Here is a 9,866-nt window from a genome sequence, read left to right as displayed (position 1 = left end):
CGTCGCTCCATTTGCATTGTTAAAGTCACAATTCTCAGTCATTTCCTGCAGGTCACCCTGTGCCAGCAGCAATGGGAAAATCGCCAAGTTGCTGTGGGCCCACAGTGAATCTGGGACCAATCACACAGCGGGTCCACGTAAAGGCAGCTGGATTAACAGAGTGGGAGCATGGTCGGAAAAACCTTGGGCTTTTCACGGAGCTACAGTGATGTGGGGCTCGCATCTGCATTTACATAAACTTTGGGGCCAAATATGAAACCATCAGCAAGTACAAACCCATAATATGTGGTCAGAGTAAGTCTCTGTCTGTGTGTATTCATAGACTACTGAAGAGGAGCATGGAGGGTTTTCACTTTCTGCAGGACCACCCTCTTTGGTCCCCCTGCCGTCTTTGTCAGCAGGACGATGATTACAGATCTCCGTAGGTGCCATTTTCACAGCATCAAAAGTTACACATCTCCCCCTCAAACCATTGATGCACCGTCATGTGTGACTTCCTGCTATTATGATGCTGTCATTTAAGTATAATCCTACAAACTGCAACCCCTCATTTGAAAGTACTGTACAATCTAACCTTCCTTCCTTCAGAGGAGCCGGGCCTCACAGCTGCTAAAACCATCCCGCAGGGAAAGTTTTCCATTGCTCGACTGCAGCCCCTGGAACCTTTACAGTATACAGTTTATGTGTGACACTATTAGTGGTTGGAGGAGGAATTCACATCCTTCATTGAAGTAAAAGTAACCAATGCCACAATGTCCAACTCTTACAAGTTAACGTCCTGCAATACAATTCAGAAAAGTACAATCAGCAAGAAGTACGTAAGAATTAAAAGGACTAATCATGCAGAAGAATGTTCACAGTCAATGGTGCATTATTGTTTATTTACCTCCAACATGGAGGTTATGTTTTCATCTGCATTTGTTTGTTGGTCAGCAGGTTTTGCAAACACTACAGAACAGATTATCACAAAACTTCTTGAGGGCTGAGGACAGATCAGGAATTTCCTTTTTTCAACATTATGAGATATTTCAACATTTCCGTTGATTTCGCTGAATTCATGGATCTTTGTTGCACATCCAAATTAACATCTGGATCCAGTGAATTTAAATTTGGCTTCATCAGGCAGCTGTTGGAACATGCAGCTAAAATTTCCTGGACAACTGCCCGTTTGTCCTCTTAAATCCTATTATTATCATGGTTTTATAAATATGAGTAGCCCAATAGTTACTCGATGTTTGACCAAATTTAATCGCAAAACAATGCAGTGATAAAACGTTTTTTAGAATATGCAAAGCAATGCCCCTTTTCACATGACACAGTCCAAACTAATGTTTACATTGTGACAGGGAATCTGAATTTTCAGAATTCACACAATAAATTTTTGCTTTACATGATGAACACAATGTCATTAAGTGTTTATTTTCAAAATCATATCGCTGCTAAAACTAGTTTACAGGGAACTATAGCCTATCTGCTCTAATGTGTTAACTTACACTATGTGGGGTGGGGGGCCCCTCAAAATGTCTGTGCACATCCCTGCTGTGTGCCATTAGAATTCTTTAAATAACAAACCGTATTAAGTAGTAAAGCTGGAGCTCTTTAGGATATTTTAATCTTTAATTAAGCAATTATAATTTTATTGACTCAAAGGGTAATCAATATTTACAAATATTTGCAGCTAAAGTAAATATAGAGAAGCAAAATGCACGAGAAAATAATCCATCATAGTTTTAAGCTAAGTGCTTAATTAAATCTACTCTTCTGCTTTCGACCACTGTCTGATGCTGATAGTGAAAATAAAAAATAATGTTGTGAAAAAGATTAAAGATACAAGGTTTGAGGCTTTTTATCTGATTTAAATAAATTTAACCTGTATGGGATCTGCTCATCATCTGTAGATATAGATCACTTAACTAACAACCCTTGACTCAGGGCATAAAAATAATCAAAATATTAATTATTAATCATAATGCAATATAAAAGCAGAACACACTTACAAATTGCTGCGTGTATCTTCCAAGGACATTCATAATTTACTATAATGCAGTTTATTTGTCTGGTAACTTTATAGCCTTTCATTCAAAGCAGAGAACTAATGGTTAAATGAGAATGGCCGGATAGAATAAAAGATAAGAGCCCTACGCTTTAGTCCTATATAAGCACATTACAAAATCTATTTGGCCAGCATTGGTGAAGCCATTACTTTGCCGGGGGTTCGCCTTGTTCGAGCTCTCAACCCTTCATTAGAGTGCCAGAGCTGGGGTCAGAGCCGTGGGCAGTGGGCACATCCATGTGCAATTACACAAAAGCTCCTGCCTTTAATTTCACCCTCGCCATTTTAAGGCAAAAACACACCCCGTGTGTCAGTGCCATAAATCTGAGGCGGAGTGTCCCCTCCTGCCCTGTGGCTTTGTGGCGGCAGTATTTCGAGACATAGCGGTCTCTTTCTCTCTCTCACATTCAGCTCAACAGAACAAGGCCTAGAAGAAGTTTCTGAGACATAATTTCAGTTTAGTCTAGATCTGCCAACTTCACAAGGCCACACAGACAGAAATAGGCCCAAAGTTCTGTCATTTCCTCGCACTGCTGGGATATCTAGTGCTCTTACCTTTCTTTCAGCGTTAAGTGCGGCACTTTTAATTTTCCATTTCATTTGTTTCCAGCTGAGAGATTAATCGGATGGTTTTATTGAGGTGCTGCCAATGGGTCTGACTTCAATAATGGTGCAGTGGCTCTTCAACAGACTATCCAATGTCAAACTGCCTGACATTAGCGTACAAGCATAAATTTAATGGACTGAAATCACTTAACACTGAACAAGGAAAAAAAAAAAGCCCAGAAACCACATTTTTTCTGTAGTAGACTCATTTTGAGGGCTTCCGTGATAATTGCATGGCTCCCAGTCAAGGTTACTGCCTGGTCTGCTGCGTGTGTATGAGTACTTCTAATACTTTCCACACCTCCACATACATGCACACTGTTCAATAGAATAACGTCCAAGGTACCATTCAAACAATGAACTGAGACCAACATTAGAAACCATCAAGTGTGGAGGACAACAGTCATCTTCAGAATGCATATTGAAATCCCCTGGATCCTGTATATATCTATATAATCTATACATGTATTGGTATATGAGGGGATTATAAGGGAAAAAGAAATGGAAATAGGAAGTGAAGTGAAACTATTCGATCACATTCTCAGCAAAAGGAAACACCATCTGATATCAGTTCCCTTAAAATCTAGATCCATGAATTCTGAGAAACTGTTAAAAATCTAATTGATGGGTCATGTCCCATCCCTCCACCAAGGTTCATGAAGAGCATTTCAGTGCATAATCCTGCTTACAAGTAAGCAAACAAATAAACAAACTTAATTTTCAATATTAAATATTTAAAATTTTGCAGGTCACAATTTGAGAATATTTCTCAGACGGGTCTAACTAGCCAGAAATATATTTCAGATTCAAGTGTATGGACATTAAGAACTTTTTAAAATACTTTTTAATTTGTTATTTCTTTATGGATATATATTATGATTGGACATATTTTGGTTTTGTTGCATCACTGCTTTTCTTCTTTTGACCTTCCTTCTGTATCTCTGTTAAGTTATTTTGTGTTATTCCCTCATTTCCTGTTTCATTTTGATGTTTACTTCCTGTCTCACCTGTGTCTCATCATTGGTGACTTAACTTCCTCTTGATCGTTTCCTCCTGTGTCTCCTTCACCAGTGTGTCCTCTCAGCTTCCTGTCGTCTTCCAGTCAGAGTGTTTTCTTTTATTCCCTGAGTTATTCTTGGAGTTTTGTATTTTTCACCTTTGTTTCTGTGTTTTTTGGATTCCTTCACCTGATTCAACTGCAAACCTGTTTACCTTCGCGTAAGTCTCTGTAAAACACTTTGTTGGATCAGTGCACAGAGGTGGCACACAGTACACACGTCATTTACTTAACTCGAAGTACAGTTACTTGTTTTTAAAGAAAAAAGCATAAGTACTGATTCTCCCCTTTTACTTGTAAGTAAAGTTATAAAAATACATATGCATTTGGGTCCTCATCGGTTTTTTCTAGTTGTAAAATTGATTGATTTACTTATTTACATTACTAAAGCCATTACTTACGACATATAAACCCAGAGTAAAGAAAATGATCCTCAAATCTTGATATTATTTTCTTGAGTTAGTGAAACATTTAAGGGAAATTGTCATACTCAGTAAGACATCTAAGATTCCTCAGAAATAATTAAGCAATAGCTTTAGAGGAATTCAACGGTTGCATCTTACGGTTGGGCTCTAATAAGCTGTCTGTTAGGCTGCTCTGCCCCACCTGCATTAAGTAGCAGCCACTTCACTTCTCTTTTTTCTTGCTGAGTGCAATTGCATTGGCCTTGCAGACAGTTAATGTGAGTGTGCAGCATTAGTGCATTTACAGTATCACAGGGTTTGAGCTCTGCTGTTCTCTCTTGGGCCCATTACGACCTCAGCACTCAGAGCTTGTTGTATTGAAGTTCCAGCAGTCACTGGTCATTCCAGAACAAATGGAGGATTGTTATGTTGTCGTTAACCAAAGAGGAGTGTGCATGGAGTCTGTGGAGCACAGGATGAAATCATAGAGAAAATCCTCATCGCATGTTGGGTTCTTTATTTCACTCAAGTGTGCTTATCCATTTTATCACTAAACCTCATTGAATTCAATGTAATGAATAGATAGAATACATGTTTAAAAAGATTATTCAACTTCTGTTAAGTATTTTTTAAATGCATTCTTATTTATTGGCAACACTGCACCTGCAGCTTCAATGAACTCATCTGTACTTTGTTCTGATTTAGAGAAACTCTGTTTCTGCATGTCTTAAAAAACTGCACTGAAGTTAATATACAGTTAAACTGAAAACAACAAGGCGGAACTTTAAAGCATTACCCGTTTTGTATAAAAAAGCTTTTAAATCATTAACCCTCCTTTAAAACACCAAAAAACAATATATATTTTTAGTTCCGCTCTCGTGTTGCAGGTGAGGAAACGCGGAACGCTGTTTGAAATTGTCCACTCAGCTGAAAAAGCATTTCAAATCAATGTTTCTGTCATCAGCATCACTCATTTTCATCAAGTTCTTGAAACCTAAGTGCATGCACCATAAGAATGCATTTAGAATCTGTCTATGTCTAACAGTGAAAGCCTGAGTTAACATGTTAATAGTGCTTATTTGCACATCAGACAGCATTAGTTTCATATGATAATATATATAGAGTGAAATTAGATTATCTATGAGGATGTTCTGTTGGATCAATGTGCTGTATCTCATTTATGTCTGTGCAAGGTGTTTTATCCAACATACAACATTTTAACTTTCAGGATTGAAAGTCTGTGAGCACATCTTATTGTGCCGCAGTTAAACTCAGAGTATCATTTTTCATTTGAGATTAAACATATGATAATTTAGCCGACACTTCTAATGAAAGATGCAGAATCTTTTCTATCTCTTTGCTTTCTGTTGGTGGAATCAATAAAACGGCTCTTTAGCAAGCATAGGGACTCACCAAGATGCATAGTAAGTGTACAGGAAACCATTACAGAGCATCTGATTAAATGTTGGTAGATATTATACCAAAAACTCCTGCATGACTGCCGGTGTAGCTGTGTACAAATCAGCTGTGCGCATACAGCAGCTTTAAAGCAGAAGTTGAGCCATTTAGTCGTCCCACTCTCAGCCCAATGGCGGCAGCCGGATCTATCATCATCTTCATGGTTGCAGTTATAGACGTGTGGTCTTTTGGATTTGAATGGGTTTAGAAAAGATAATCCGGTGGTTTGAATACTCTTGCAACACTTGCTGTATGCTAACAAAGATGTTTCTTTAAAATAACAAGAAACAAGGATATTAATGACAAAACATTGGCCACGTTATGGTCATTTGTTTATAAGTGATGATGTCAGCAACTCTGGGGTCTTCAAGTGTGTCTGTGTGTGTGTCTGTGTGTGTCTGTGTATGTCTTTGTGTGTGTGTGTGTGTGTGTGTGTGTGTGTGTGTGTGTGTGTGTGTGTGTGTGTGTGTGTGTGTGTGAATTAGGTGAATACATGTTTTTAAGGTAAAAACAGGAACTTGACCTGACTGATAACAACAGTGACTGCGCTCTGTGTAGTAAAACCTAGTATTCCTGTATACATATTTCATTAGAGGCCGTATGACTGGTGCCTTCCTGACCCCCCCCCCCCCCTCAGACCACACTTTAGCTCAGTCTGCCATTGACATCTACAGATGAGTTGGAGTCTGAGTGATTGTGTGGTGCCACTGAACGAGGGAGGGAGAGGGCAGCCAATAAAATGTGTGCAGCTGAGTTAGACGCTCCAACTACGAGCAAACTTATCTGGCATATGGTGCAACAGTGCATCTGTCATGACAAGTAACAATACGTTTAAATGTGCTTCTCTATTGATAAGGACAGAAAGAGACAACTTGTCTACTCATTTATAAAGTGTATAGGTTTCATGCTAAACGTGTACATGAACTGTGACCTGCCACTCAGAGTATTTTGTGCATTAGAGCGACATTCGTGTATATGTACCCCCCGCTAAAATTATTATAATATACTGTGGCTGCCATTATTATTATATACTGTTATTATTATTATATACTGTTATTATACTGGTATTATGTATATATATTATAATATATATATTATTATGTATTATATTATATACTATATATACTGTTCTATTATTATATACTGTTTAGTAACAATAACATTACCATCATATCATCAGTACTATTACCATCATCTTGCCACTGCACCTCATCTACATATTTATCTTGTGTTTTTTAAGTGTCCTTGTTCTATTCTGTGTTTTTATTTTTGTTTTTATTTTTTCTACCTCAGTATCTTATTCTATTGTATTTTTATTGTATCCCAATACCGGACTGCTATGACGACCTAATTTCCCTTTGGGGAAAAATAAAGTAATCTATCTATCTATCTATCTATCTATCTATCTATCTATCTATCTATCTATCTATCTATCTATCTATCTATCTATCTATCTATCTATCTAAAGCCACAAATTGAATTGCAAAATCATACTAAGTAACAAACAAACAAACACAAAGAAAACATGACCTGCTCGGCCAAGGTAACAATCCTGTGCTTAAGTCTTCCATCAACATGCCTTGTATGTCAGACTTTTCTCTCTAATTATGTCAAACATATTGTCCATGTGTTTGAGCTCTTGTCACAGAAGAACTGCTGCTTTTTCAAGGCCCTTTGTTTAGAAGGTGTTTCCTCGTTGGCCCCTCACAAACCCCACAGAGAACACCAGACTGTTACCTTCTACAGTCCCTGTGGTCTGACTTGTATTTGCATTGTGTAGCTGCATTGTCGCAACTTCCTCAAAGGATGTTTCATTCGAAATACTTTGTGTGAGCACCACACACACCCACACACACACACACACACACACACACACACACACACACACACACACACACACACACACACACACACACACACACACACACACACACACACACACACACACAACCAGAGACACTGAGGGTCGCTGTGTACACAGACAATGTGCCTTGGCTGTTTAGTGAGAGGAGCCTGTAGAGGACAACGGGTTAATGGGTCAGGAAGTAACACCTCTGGAGAGCACACACACATTTTACATTTTGTCTCGTGGGTGTAAATTTGCAACTGCTAAATGTCTGTGGTTGACTCACATGCGGCCAAGATTTGGCCCTTCATTTTTCCTATCACACAGTAGAAGAAAGAAAATATGTGTACTGAGATTTAACAATAGGCCTCCACCTCTTTCATGGATAACATCGTGACGTGTCATTGTAGGAAAGCTATTGTTATTTTGTATAAACAAATAGAAAGGAAAAATAATAATACAATTAATTATGGCTAAACCTTAATTTAACTGGCTCATAACCACTATTGATTTCATATTTCATGTGCTTTTCTTATATAACCAAGTCAAATATCTGCTTTGAAAGAGGCCTCATGTTTAAAATCCACTTTAGAATATCTGGGATTCAATTCTTAAACTAAATTATTATTGTTATTTTTTTAAACATTTATAATCCAAGCTTGCATTGAATTGATTTCTTTAACCACTTTGGGCTGGTGCAACAAGCACTAATCTGGCTCCTCAACCACTAATTACTTCACTATGTTCACCAGTTACTGAGCATAACGCTGTGGATCTGCTGTGTGGTGCAGAGCAGGTGCTTAATCCAACATGTTGGATGAAGAACAGCTGACTGCTGCATCTGCAGATGATGAAAGCAATGAAAGTCGACCAAAACTTAACAGATGTGGGCTGTGAAACCACATCGACAGACGTTCACAGCAGAAATGTTGCAGTAGAGCACAGGTTCTACTCTGTACACCCCCATGTACAATAAACCAAGACCCTGAAACTTGGACCAGCTTCAAACAAAACAACTTAAATTATTAGTGAATTAAGATGATTGATCAATTATTGTGTTAATATAACTTAATAACTTTAAAGATATAATGGGAAACATTTCTTCATTAAAATCTCTAAAGACATATTTTATATATTTTGTTGACTTGTATACTTATATTATCCAAAATGTTTCCAACAATTTTCAAACCTAGAGATAATCCACAGTTTTATGTCTTTCCATGGCACCATATCCTCTTTACCTGTGACTAATATGACTCTAATTTAGAGACCCCTGGTGGATGAAGTTGCATGTTGTGCGTTGAATTTCAAACTCAATTCATTTTTTTTCTTTTCTTTTTCTTTTCAGTTTGGAATTCATCCATCAATCATTTTTTTGCCTGCTCTGACATGTCAGAGTATTCTGTTAAAAAGAAGACTGAGCGTAAAGGTGCTGAAAAGCCCTGTGGAGGTGAGGGGAACTGCAGCGTTGCTTTGTGTGGATTTTTCATTTCTTTGTCTTTTTCATCATGCTTTATTTGATCAAGCTCGTTTAAACTATAGCGCTTTATTTTAAAATATGTTTTCAGTCAGCTAAGGAAGTACAGAAACTATAATTACAGGCATGAAATGGTGCTTACAGGAATATGAGGGAAGTGAGTTGACCTTCTGAGCACCATCGGCCTACCTATTTCACTTTCAGTCATTTATTTATAGAAGCTTTGTGTTATACAAGTTTAAAGGATGTGACACTCTGCAGAGGTCAAGCTTAAATCTTTAGCGCCCCCCAGAGGGCTGAAGCTGCATCGGGACCTTTTAAAACAGCTGATGAGATTTTATTACTTAAAGAGCTACTGAGTGTAAAGTATTTCAGAATAGTTAATAAGTCTGGAACAGTAGTTTTTGTAGTTATATAGTCAGATATATATCTGGATTTTTTCATCATCATTTTCAGTAATTCATTTTCCTATTGTATTGTGCACTACCCTTTATTATCCACTAGAGGTCAGGGCAAAGAAACAGACAAGTGCAGTATAAGAAGCTGAGTGTTGAAACCAAATCAAATACATTTTTAAGTAAAATAAAAAAAAGGAAAAATTACAGCTCAGTGAGTAATCTGATCTCAAAGATTGAATGATTAATCTATAAAATATTAAAATCAACAAGTTCAATATGTTCATCAGTATTGTTAAATTATGTATTGATCCATTAACAACATTATGCTGTCTACTTTGTGTGATTGTTACATTGTTCTTTTAAATATACTGAACAGCTCAAATCAACCACACATTGCTGACATATTTTCGATAGAATATTCTGATGTATAAACTAACGTGAATCATTTTATCTCTAAGACTATTGCACGCTTTGTAACATGCTGCTGGTGTCGTTTATACTGACACTGAGAGAATGGACTGAATTATCTGTTATATTTAGCTTGATTGTGACCTCAAACATTTTACT

At 37.4% G+C, this 9,866-nt stretch overlaps 1 long non-coding RNA gene across 1 annotated transcript in view; it reads left to right on the top strand.

Annotated features, from left to right (window-relative positions):
• Positions 1–3,705: 3,705 nt before the first annotated feature.
• The window catches only part of LOC138405442 (uncharacterized), a 46,627-nt gene continuing 40,466 nt past the window's right edge, over positions 3,706–9,866 (top strand). Inside the window, exon 1 of the long non-coding RNA XR_011239181.1 lies at positions 3,706–3,877. This is a non-coding gene — a long non-coding RNA (uncharacterized lncRNA). The remainder of the gene's footprint in view (positions 3,878–9,866) is intronic.

This window comes from Paralichthys olivaceus, chromosome 18 (assembly GCF_024713975.1).
Source record: "Paralichthys olivaceus isolate ysfri-2021 chromosome 18, ASM2471397v2, whole genome shotgun sequence".
Classification (NCBI taxonomy): Eukaryota; Metazoa; Chordata; class Actinopteri; order Pleuronectiformes; family Paralichthyidae; genus Paralichthys; species Paralichthys olivaceus.
The sequence above is the reverse complement of the archived record's forward strand: the minus strand, read 5'-3'. Positions and strand labels throughout refer to the sequence as shown.